Genomic DNA, 13,062 nt, shown 5'->3' on the forward strand with positions numbered 1-13,062 from the left:
CTTTATTTGCCAGAACTCTGCTGTAAGCTCTGTGGGGACATCCTACAATATAACTTTAGCCTTCCAGCTACATAGGCCCACATTGCTTTTTCCTGCACCCACCTATGAGTACCGGGTATAGAGGCTGCTTATACTTCTTTTTACTTCCTTATATGTCTCATACTTCCTTTGACTGGTTCCCCAGAGCCTATGCACTTACAGTGGGGAGAATTAATTCCAAGACCTCCCACTTATTCATTGGCAAACTGAATTTAAATGATCCTTGACCAGAAATATGGCCATTTGGGTACTAGTTATGTCTCCTTTATTTTTCCTATCTTACCGTGTTGATGTGTGTGATACTCACACTTTCCTCATAGAGCCATCTCCCACTCTTTTGTTCTTCCTGTTGATTTTAGCCTCTTAGTTTCTTTCTATTTCATTTTCCTTCCCATGTGGTTCAGGCTTTCATGGATCATTAATTAATTCATTCATTCATGTAACCAATATTTAACAAAAACATGTGCCTGCACTGTTTAAAGTACAGGGGATGCAAAGGTAAATAAAACAGACTGTTCTCACTGAGATTTTGTAAGATGGACTATAAAAGGTAAATAGAGAAAAGTTACAATAATTTATTATTGCAATAAATTTCAGAAAGGAAATAAAATGGCATGATGTGCTGGAATTAAGAAATGATGAGAACAGGAAAAGGAGTTGCTTTACCTTATATGGTCAGGACCAGTCTTGGGACCAAGGATTTGAAGCAAAAATTTGATTAAGTCAAGAAGCGAGCTCTTGAAGAAGATCAATGTTCCAGGAAAAGAAAGAGAAAGTAAAGGGCTTGATGTAGAAAAGAGTTTAGTTGTTAGAAAAAACAAGAAAACCTGACTAAAGTGGAGTGACTGCACAGGAGCATGAGTATGCAGTGAGTTTACAGATATTATTAAGACCTTATCAAACATGAATAAAAGTTCAAATTTTATTTTTAATGAAATGAGAAGTCAAATGAGGATTCAAACCAGGAAGTTCAGATTTTTAATTTCAGCCAATGCGGTAGTCCAGGTGAAAAATGATGATGTCTTGGATCTGGGAATTGTTAGTGATGACGGACAGAAATAGACAAATACTTGGGTGTATTTTGTCAAGTTGATACATCATCTGATGATTCTCTGGGGAATTTCATTCATGTCTCAGTGCTCCTTTGTAATTTTTACATCTTCATAATATAGTCAAAGGTTTTACATCACATGCAGAATGATTCAATTTGGATATTCACAGTGTTCTCTGCTTCCGTAACCATTTATTTTCTGGGAAGAATAAAATTATTTAGGAGTAGAGAAAAATATTCATAACCAGCCAACATTGACAGGTAGAATAAAATGATAGGCCAATGGAAGATTTGATTGTTGAAAAGGAATGAAAAGAATTATAAATGAAAATGGCAATATTTTAAAGAGAAGATAAATCAACATTGTATATAATAATGCATGACCTTCAATGTAAGTATAAATAATTTAGCTTTGATATAAAAGATAATATTGGAGAAATACATTTTCACATTGTCTTCTCCCAAAATAAGATAAAAGTCCTAAAATGTAAAATATGTTAGTTCATAGTTCCTTAATGCTTATAGTACACCATTTAAAAGTTCAGCACAGTATTCGAGGCCTTCCAAAAATCTATCCTGCTAACCCTTATTTGTTATTATTTCTAACACATAACTCAAGCTTTTTCTACATTTAATTTTTTCATTATTCTCTGACTACTTCATACATTCTTTTGAGAAGTACTCACCTTTACTACTTCCCTACTTAGAATGTTTCCTCTTTTATTCCAACTCTAAAAATACTACTTCATGTACCACAACAGATATCACCATCTCTATGAAAACTACTCTGAGAGTGACATTGACTTCTTTTGCCTCTATAATCCCACAGCACTTGCTATAAATCCGTCTAATTTCTATTTAGGTAAATGTATATCTCTGTTGTATCCACTGACTTGCAAACTGTATAAAAACACATACATCATTTACTTTTTTCTTTGTACAATGACTACACAGAACAGCACATTTTGTGTAATAGGTTCCCAAAAATATGTGGCAAATTGAATTAAAATCTTACTTCACATAACCATAATCTAACCCACAAACCACAGCTACTAAATTAATTTATAATCTGGAATGAAAGCAGAAACCATTTTGTTGTACTGTTCTTAGAGTCACTCATTAAGGAAGACTACATTAGTAACTTCATAGAGACTACAGTACAGTTTATATAGCATTCATACATTTCTTTGGTCTCATGTAATAGTGGGAAGATCACATCCTTCATAAATGTTCATGACCATAATCATCAGCATCATGTTAGTAACAATAATAGAAGGCATGACAGATGATTTGCTAGCCATTCTCCTTCATTTTCTAAATTAATCCTACAGCACTGGTTTAGCAAGGTAGTTGCTAATTCCATTTTGGAAGGAGAAAATAAAGTTGAGAGGGGTTAAGTGAGTTTCCCAAGATCACTTAGTTAGAGAATAGCAGAGCGGAGATATAATTCCAGCTCTGTCTGATCCCAGAATACTTGCTGTTTCTCTGTATTACACAGACACAGAGAAAACAAAGCATCATCTTAGAAAAGGGCAGGTCTGCACATTAAGTCTCTGTTGCCTGCTCTAAGAAGCAGAGAGGAGAGCCTGCATGCCCTATATACCTATAAACCTGTGATGTTGGGTAGGTATTAAAAAGGTTTGCTGTTGGCCAACCACTAAGGGGCAGTGATACATAACAATCGGCACCTTGTGGCTCTGAGCAGCGAGTCATGGCAGCTATATAAGTCCATTGCAGAAAAAAGAATTGAATCCCCTTGGTTTTATTTCTCAGTAGAGAACTGGAGCAGAAACAAAGCAAAACACTTTGTCTCCCCCCAGGATCTAGTTATACCTTTTACTAAGACAAACATATCACATTCAATTCTCCGATCTCATTGCTGATGAGAGAGAAGTACATTCAGAGAACCAACTGGAGCATCCAAATATCCCTCACACAAAAATAAGCAGTGGCTTTGTTTACAAATCTCTTTCTTTTCTTTACCACCGTCCTATGCTCATAGAGGCAAGCAAGTTAACTTGTATGAAAACATGTTCTCTTTTTGTTACTGAAGTTTAAGATTTCAAATGGGCTATAATGTCTGAATGCTTAGACCCTAGCAATTAGGGTACTGGTAGTTAATGTCCTTCCAGCTCTGTCAGCTCCAGCTCCTTTACATAATATCCTCAAATATTGCCTTTATGCTGGACAAGGTTGGATGCATAGAAATTGCTATTATAAAGGTTAGAGGGAAAATCCTTGTACTAGAGTTGACATGCTGTATTGATCCATATGAAATCCAACCATTACTGAGACAGATGGGGGAGCTCTGAGACTCTCAATCCAAAAATTGCATCCGTTATTGCTGATGCTGCTGTACATGCTGACAATAGCTACAGTCTGAAAAGCAGGGTTTACATGCCTGAAATAAATTGTTTTGATTAGAACCTTTAGGAGAGAAAGTCATAAGGTACAGTTTTATTGACTACTTGCCAAACAACACGGACCCATGCACTGTAAGCTGTTTTGCTCTTGTAAGTCAAGCAACAACTAGGCTTTTATTTTCTAATGTTATGGACTTAGAGTATAATATATCGTCATTTACTTTGAATTATTGCACACGTGGCATTTTAGGAAATGGGATTAATTTTCAAGTATTGCTGACTTCTCTTCATATCTTTGCTTATGTATTTGCTTGTTTTCTTATAGCAGGTATACTTTAATTTTGTGTGATAAAATTAGACTGCTTTGATTGTGTGATAATCCATTAAGTGTTATGGCCAACAAAGTGAGTTCAGAAAGCTGCTATTGGGCCCTAAGAAACAAATTGTAAGGAGAATAATTATATAACTAACTATATTAATAATGCCTTTTTTGTTCTTTCCTCTGAAGCTTATTTTTTTTTCTGTGCCGAGAGCTTTCTTTTAATCTATTGCTGTTTTTCCAAAACAAAACAATTCAGTGCAATCAACCAAAAAAATTGGACAAATGGTTGTAAAATGCAAAATGAGAAGCCAGCATCCTTGTTGTCTGAAGCTGGACCTGTGTTACTTTATCCCCCACTAAAGCAATTCATCGTGATGTTCTTTTCCCATTGAAATGCATGGAGCTCATTCTTCTTTCTTACATTCTTAGCATGCATATGTGAATTTCAGTGTTGGCTCTTACAGATAGAATAGAGAGTACAGAAAGTTCACTCTAAGTACTACTTATAATGATACAATTCCGGTGTCTGTTATACCTACGTGAAAACAAACATCTTGCCTAGAGAGAACGAGGGGTGCATGTTTTCCATACAACCACTTTTATGAATACATAAAATTAAGTGCATGATAAAAGGAAACTACATGTATTATATAATATATTTTATCATGAGCACTGTATTGCCTGTTATACATATATTATATACCAAATTTTATGTCTAACTTACTGAAACAAGAAAAATAATAACTAACAAATATAGTGTTGTGCCCATTAAGTGCAAACTTGACTTAATCCGTCTTGTATTTATTAATCCAACTACATCCTAACTTTGTTCAGATTAATTAATCAATTAATAAAATGCAAGTAGAACATGATGACTGCCCTCTAGGATTTTATAATCAATTCAACAGATATGAATCATTGCATTCCATTGTTAGCTAGGAAATGCTAAATGTCAAATGATTATTAAAGCTATGTACTGAGATATCAACAAAGGCTAGATATTGCTAGCTGAATAGAATAATACTTTTTTCTCATACAACAAATGCCTGTTTAAAAAAAGGGCATGTATTAATTAATGTGGCAGCACGAGTATATATAGCTAACATTTGACCAATAGCATTTCAAGGTTTCATAAATTGTTCTTAATATGTGCTGACACCACCAGATTCTAAAATGGTGAGATCCAGGGTCTCAATTTTTAATAACTCATTTGAATGACAAGTTGCCTAGCTTCCAGTTTGTATGCCATAGGAGAGCTAAAGGTAGAATTAAATTTGCTAGAATCTGAACCTTGGATTTAGGGTTAGCATTGAAGTCTGGACCACAAAGTGTATTTTTCAATACCCAGTCTGCATTACCAGACACCCACAGTAATGCTAATTGCAAGGGTCCTGTCATCTTTCTAAATGACACAGTGTTGCATGAAGTTTTATCACCATTATCATTACAGGATAAATAAAAAAGATTATTACATGAAACTAGTTAACACTTGTCCATATGTCAGAATGGCAGGTGTGTTCATAAGTGGCCCACTTACCTAAACAACTTACTTTATCCATTTACATTCTTCAAGAATTTCAGACCATTGTATGCAGCAGGAATATGTAGTAGTCTCACTGCAATGCAAGAGTTAAATCCTGTCTCTGCTCTTAAGCAGCCAGGAGGGTCATAAGCATTGAAACAAATGGAGCATCATTTATTACCTCTGTCTCCTCTGCTGTGTTTTTGAGAGGAAGTATTGGCACTTACTTTGCAACAGATTTGATCTTCTGTTCTCTGAGGAAATGCTGTCACTGGTATTATTTACTCTCTGAGCAACAAATCCTCATAAATTATAATGGTTCTCCAGACAGCCATTTACAAATTTAATCAGGGATGATTTCCTTGCCTTTTTCAATTATCCCCAAATTATATTCAGGCACTGTCCTGTGCCACATTTATTTCAGAAATACAACTACAACAAGCTTCCAATCTAAAGATATATAGCTGGTAGCCTGTTGAAAAAAAGATGTTATTCCTCCTGCCTAAGAGTCTAAAAGTGCCGCAGGAGATTCTAGGGCACCCTGTGTGCCAACAACCTTTTTTGTTTCCTGTTGACAACACATATCCCCCAAATAACCAATAATCGTAGAATGTGAACATGAACAAGAACCATATCCCAATAGCACAGACTTTGAATACAGAGAGACATGAATTTTTTTTTCTGCCTGCACTATTTACTAGATATGCACCCAAGAGAGTGTCTTAGCTTCTTTAGGACACATTTTCTACAAATGTAAAATCAGATCAACAGAACTCATACAATTATTGATAAAATTAAATGGTATAATGTATATAAGTAATATAGAGATGTCTAGATAGAGTAAATACTCAATAAATCGCAGCTATTATTAATGGCCCAACTCTCCTCTCTTTCTAAATGAAGCAATCTAACCAGAAAGTATTTGCCAAGGATCATATAGAGTTGGGAATAACCTCAGAGTTTAAACATGTGTTTCCACTTTTGCATCACTTTCTATTAAACTCTGTAGTAGTTTATATTATGTGACACTCAAATGTAAATAACTGCCTGGGCACTCTACTCACTGTTTAGTGGAGATCCTACTAATTCTGTGTCATTTCAAGTAAGGACGTAGAGGAATTGTAGAATGTTGCCTCTGGATATATTTTAGGCTCATTTCAAGCTGTTTTTATATTTGGGCATAGTACTGTTGGATACTGATGCAGGATGAAGTTGAGCTCCCTCAAAAATAAAAGCTGAACAGGGCCAAGCCGATGTTAATAAATGTGATGACTACTTTTAATGTGTCAACTTGATGGGAATCATGGGGGGTGTCCAGATATTTGGCTTAGCCGTATTCTGGGTGTGTCTGTGGGGGTGCTTCTGGATAAGAGTTACTTTTGAATCAGTAGATTGAGTAAAAAAAGATTGGTTTCCTCAATGTGGGTGGGCCCGATCCAAATTCCTGAGGGCCTGCATAGAACAAAAGGCATATGAAGAAGGAATTGATCCCTTCTTTTGTAGTGCTGTTTGAATGAGATATCCATCTTGCTCTACCCTCAGGCTGTGACTTAGATTTGGTTTTCAGGCCTTCTGACTCAGCGTGAATTACACCATTAAGGTTTCCTGGGTGTCCAGCTAGCAATGATGTGCAACTTCTCAGTCTCATGTGAGCCAATTCCTCATAATAAATCTCTTTCTACATTTACAACCTATCAGTTATGTCTCTCTGGAGCACCCAAGTACAATAAGCTAAGTAAAGGATCCTGGATCAGGAGGCCAGAGTACAGTAGCCTGAAGAATTGAAGGAATAATATTGTCTTTCACAGGCCACACATAAGGAGGGGGCCACAAGCAGAGAGTTGTATTCGATTTATTTTTGCTTTCATTTTTATAATGACATTTGGGGTCCAATAATGGAAACACCAAAGAAATTGTGTGAACAGGCAGAGACGAAGACTAAGTACACAAAATTACCTATATCTATTTCCTTTCAAATAATTGATAACTAGTCAAAATTACAACAAGCAGACATCAATAATTTCTTTAAAAATTAAGACAATAATTTACAATTTTATTGTCGGTGATAAGCCAGTCTTCTGAGTTACAAGGTTTAGAAAACCAAATAGATAGGCATTTTAAAAATAGGTCCCAATTCAGAAAGTGCTAAAAATGAATAAATTTATGCAAAATAAATTAGTATTAGTTTTAACATGCCACAGTATTATACAGAATCAAATTGAGCAAAATGGTAAAATAATTGCATTCCACTCCTGTGTCATTAGTATTTGCTCTGGGATTACATTATATATTTGATAGATGTAGGAGGTAGATATGGGGGATGGTCCCCAGAGAATCCCTGACCCACCTCACAGTGTTTACATCAGATGCTTTTGTGCAGATGAGGGAAACTGCCCAGGATATTGTCTGCACATGCCTGCAACAGACGGGGGACCCTCCTGGGCACTGGGAGAATGAGGTGGAGACGCAGGAAGTTTGTGTCTTGTGTAGGGGTAAGAGCCTGGCCTCTTCAACTCCTATGTGGTGTCCTGGTATTCAGTCTGTGAGGTGGGAGCCTGTTAACAGAACCCCTTCTTTTTTCACTGAGAGTTTTCTTTTAATAAATTCCCCTCTCTTCACCTTTCAATGTGTCTGCATGCCTAATCTTTCCTGGTCATGTGACAAAAACCCGGTTTTAGCTGAACTGAGGAGCAAAAAAGTTTGCATAATTTTGATCGTATGCCATAGATTACAGGGAAAGAAAGGCAACATTCAGTGATTTCCAAATAAAAAATGATCCAAAATGTACAGACTTTCAAGCTCTAAAGTAATTTAAAATGTTGTATATATGTATTTGTATGTAGGAGCTGAGGAATACTGATAGGTATTGAAAGCAGTGTATTGAAAGATAAGTACTTACATATAATGAGAGCTGAAGTCTCTGAGGCATCCCAATGAATAACGCTTCTCTTCCTTGCCCCGATTTTTTTAATTAAGGTCTAAAACAAAAGGAAAGTGGAAGACAATATATAATCTCTCTCTCTCAGTATTTCTGGGATATATATATATATATATATATATATATATATATATTTCTATAGAAACTTTTGGTTTCATTATGACTCTATCTCATAGACTCTAATTTTTCTAAATTATTATCTATGTTAATATAAATCCTGGAGTGTCTAATATACAATGAACAACAGGAAAAGTGTCAGTGATTTTTAAGTGCAATAATATTGTTACTAGTGAAAGAGATCCAATTTACCCTAAGTTACTGGCGGCCTATCCTTATGAGTCCATAGCAACTTGAGTCCTCGCTTCCTCAGAAGAAAGAACTGGACTGAGGGGCATAAAGCAAAAAAAAGAGACCTAGGCAAGTTCTAGAGGAGGAATAGAAGTTTATTTAGAAAGTCCTCAGAACAGAAAAGAAAGGAAGGTGCATTTGGAAGAGATTCAAGCAGGCACGTGAAGGTTAAAGAGAGAAGGTCAAGTGCCTCATTTAACCGTGATCCTAGAACTTTTATAAGCTTGTCTCTCTCGCATGATTCTTCTCCTAGGGTGGGCTTTCCGCATGCCCAGCGCTTTCCTTACCCTTCAGAAGGGAGCACAAGCCTTGTGTTTAGGGAGTTATATTCATGCCCATCTGAAGCTTTCTTCCCTTTTCTGGGAGAATGTGCCCCGGAAGATCATACTTCACCATTTTTATCTCTTAACACGCATTCCCAGGAAGTTGTTTCTCCCTGGGTGCTGCTTTCAATGAACATTTTGATGTTAACAGGTGCCGACCATCAGGAAATGGCCTCTCCCTGGTGCTGTGGAATTATTTTTAGAGAGGCAATGTGAAATTTGCCGAACCATCACCTGGCATTTCTAGTGGGTAGGAGGGGAGAGCCCTCTCCTGCCCCACTCATGCCTAACTACCTGTATCAATATTTCAGTAATTTAATCCAATAAGAGCTAGCGTTCTCTTCTGATCTTTTGCTCTCTCAAAGTCTATGGTACAACGATGTTGATTATCTTCAACATCGTGTCCATTTCTCAATTATCTTAATAATTACGTATTTATTGCCCATACAGCATTTACATTGCATTGGTAGTCTTCCCAGGTAACATGAATGTGTCACTTTTGTTCAGCTTTAATGAGCTTTACATATAATATAAAAGATAATTTCTGACCAGGCGAGGTGGCTCATGCTTGTAATCCCAGCACTTTGGAAGGTCAAGGTGGGTGGATTGCCTGAGCTCAGGAGTTCAAGACCAGCCTGGCCAACATGGTGCAACCGTGTCTCTACTAAAAATACAAAAAAATTACCTGGGCGTGGTGGCATGCACCTGTAATCCCAGCTACATGGGAGACTGAAGCAGGGAAATTGCTTGAACCAGGGAGGTGGAGGTTGCAGTGAGCCGAGATCTAGCCACTGCACTCCAGCCTGGGTGACAGCGAGAGTCCATCTCAAAAAAAAAAAAAGTTGATTTCTGTATCTGTCATGCTCTTGCAACTTAATACTACAAAACCACAAGTTTAGTAAACCCTAAATGCTTCACCTTTCTATTCAGTTTTATACATTTCATTCACATTTACAAGTGACCCTGTCCATCCCTCAGCAAATATTATGAGATAAGCCTCCTATCCCAGCATTATTTTTTAACAGAATCCAAATGTTATTGCCTCTATTCAAAATCTTAGCTGAGGAATAAATGGAGTTTCATTGCAACTATTCTCAGAAAAGCACCATAGACTTCCCTCACTGCCTTGTGAACTCCTTTGTCTCCCATTTCCTCAACCCATCAAACACCTTAGACAAGCAAAGGCCCTTAAAGACAGGCTACAGGAACAATTTTGAAATGTGACATCTAGGTTGCATATCCAAGTCCTTCTCTTGGCATATGCCTAGCATAGCAGACAATGGAATCTGGAGTTAAATGACTAGCTGTTAAACATTTAATAACAATAGCTCAAGCATTTGTTAATTGTCTTCTTCTTTTGTAACACAGTTAAAAGAATGCCCAAGTGAGAAGGTAATACAAAGTGGCTAATATCCTATCAATATTTATTCTACCAGTCTAACTGGGACCACAAGGTTGAAACAAAATATTCGGACAGTTCATCTCCTTAATTCCAAATATGAATATCTTTAAATCTCTCAAGAGATGATTGTTACTATTATTATTATCTTTTAAATTTCCATTGATAATAATAATAGTAGTAATGCTTCCAATAGGGTAAAATAAGGATTGCTTTCTGACTTAATATTCACTCTTGCCCATGAGAGAAGTAACTTTTCCCATGGGTGATATTGAGAGAAGATAATAAGTGTGAGTGACCCAGCCTTTTCGTCACTGGAATATGCCTACTAGCAAAAAGCACATACTCTCTGCATCACATTCCTTAGGTCCTTAAAAGAGCAGGACCCCATTGAGACGTCTTGTAAGTTCCCAGCAATACTTGGAACTGGGTGAGCAAGTTCAACTTCAGGCTATAGTCTGAGCTAGCCAACATGGCTAATAGACTGAAAGACACATTCTCTAATTTAGGTGCTATCAGTATTCTCGATGCTCTTTTGATCTCTATCTGTCTGATCCCTGTGTTTCTTAACTGGTTCCCAACTTGGGCAGAAAAAAAAAGATGCTATTAATTATTCCCTCTTCAAGTTGCAGCAATAGATCACATTTATTGATGTTTCATGTATTTGAATTTTATACATTTATATTGTTCATAAATGCCACTGAATTACAATTTAGTGTTTCACAAACAATTATTTACCTCTATAGCAAAGTTATAGTTTTCATTATATTTATAATGGCTTTATGAATTTTCATTACTTAGACACAATTAAGCATTAGTAAAATCTCAAGCAATGATCGTAGATAGAAGACTTAAGTGACAACAAACAGTAAGAAATGTGGAAGAAATCAACTCAAATAAAATCTAAATTTGCTGGAGGATTTGGAAGCAATGATTGTAAATTGCCTTTGTGTGTGTGTGTGTTTTAATTATCTCCACCTCTAGGAGATCACAGTACCACCAGATTTTTAGTGAAAGAGTTCCAAGTTTTTCAGCCTTTAAATATTATTGGAGATTTTCCAGTTTGTCTTTATTTTCCTAGAATAGCATAGAATCATCACCCTGGTATTTCCTCAATTCATCATAAATTTAGTTATATAGTCAAAGTATCTTCTGAATAACATATCAGTGCCAGAATGTGTCTAGATATAAACCAGAGTCAAAGGATCTTTAATATGCCTTTGTTTAATACACACATAAATGAATCACCAGGGAGTAAACTGATTTCCGTAATTGTCCATAGCCATGAATTATAACTCTTCCTCAAGAATATATATTTAGTGTATGTATTTTGGCTTTCCACTTTTAACTCTTTAATTGTATTTAATTATATTTGGTACATTGTATTTTACATTTAAACTAAACTTCACTGTCATCCCTCCACCCAAAGTCATGAGAAAAATGATAGAGAGAAGAATTTTCAGATTCCCTTGCCTCCCAGTTGTATTTTCTGTCCTTCAAATATAAAGTGATATGTTATCTGTAGGCCAAGTGCTTTGAGTTCATTTTCCACTTATGAAAATCCAAGCATGCAAATATCCCTGTGCTCTCAGAAATACAAGCTCAATTTAAGCTATGTCACTGAGGAACAAAGGCAATTAAATTAGCCTTCCCTCTTCTCCTCGATGCCTTTCTTCTGACCCTTCCACTCTACTGATAATTTGTCTCAAAAACCATGTCAGGAGAGCTCAAGATCAAACTCATATGCTACTCACCATTATAAGCCTCACTTGACCTCTGGAAAAAAAGGCTTAGATAAGACTGATTTTTCTCATTTACCTCCCACTCTGATGAAAACTTTTCTCATGAGCTCGGGATCTCTGTTGACACTGATGTTATCTCACCTAAAACTTAAATTTTCATTTCCACTTTAAAAGTCATTGAGGTGACCTTCTCTATGGAAGCATAGTGATTAGAACAAATAAGTGTGCCTAATATTATCTTCCATTTACTTTTTTGCTGATAGTTTTTCTGGTTCATCTTAGAATTTTAAAGTTGGATGGAATCTTAGCAGAGAGAGTAGATAAATTGTGTCTTTCCATGACTAACATGTAACCATTTGGTGACCACCACAGATTCAGTGAAGACCTTAAATGAGAAAGTTAGCAAAGTAGGATCTGAGAATGGTACCTATGTTATCTGATTAAGATAGTAAAACAAGGGGAGGAATTACATTTTAAAATCCAGAGTTGTAATCATGAATAATTTTAGAATTTTATTTGGAGTGTTCTGCACTTACAAAAGATTGTAGTCCAGGTTCTGTGTAAAAACTATTACATGAACTAGGTAAAGTTAGAGCCAGCCCATACCAATGTGACTTACACACATCAGGATTTGATGGCTGATTCATTCATCAACATTTTTGATGTGATTTATTTTTTTGTCTTTCCTAAATATTTTTATGACTTAGTCTTGCTCTGTATCCCAGTCATCTGAGAGTACTTGCATGTCTACTCTGATAACTGAGAAACAGTTATAAAATAGAAGAAATATAATTAAACCCACCAAGACAGATTTATTCATTGCCAAACTATGTAGACAAATACACAAAAATTAGATATGCATAAGATTGTTATTCTGGTGGATTTATGAATGAGAAACTGGTTATCTTTATATATAATTTTATCTAATTTTTTTTCTTTTTAAGAAAAACAGAGGTACTATCCCTTGGGTGATCACGGAAAACCATAGTTAATGCTGAGAATCCATATTCATACC

The 13,062-nt window shown here is 36.0% G+C and overlaps 1 protein-coding gene across 1 annotated transcript in view; it reads right to left on the minus strand.

Annotated features, from left to right (window-relative positions):
* Nucleotides 1–947: 947 nt before the first annotated feature.
* Nucleotides 948–13,062, minus strand: part of LOC112133162 (cytosolic carboxypeptidase 3-like) — a 191,264-nt gene continuing 179,149 nt past the window's right edge. The window contains exons 5-6 of the transcript XR_008524404.2: nucleotides 8,197–8,275; nucleotides 948–1,289 (exon numbers count right to left, since the gene is read on the minus strand). The gene's annotated coding sequence lies outside the window, so the exon portion shown is untranslated. The remainder of the gene's footprint in view (nucleotides 1,290–8,196; nucleotides 8,276–13,062) is intronic.

This window comes from Pongo abelii, chromosome 3 (assembly GCF_028885655.2).
Source record: "Pongo abelii isolate AG06213 chromosome 3, NHGRI_mPonAbe1-v2.0_pri, whole genome shotgun sequence".
Classification (NCBI taxonomy): Eukaryota; Metazoa; Chordata; class Mammalia; order Primates; family Hominidae; genus Pongo; species Pongo abelii.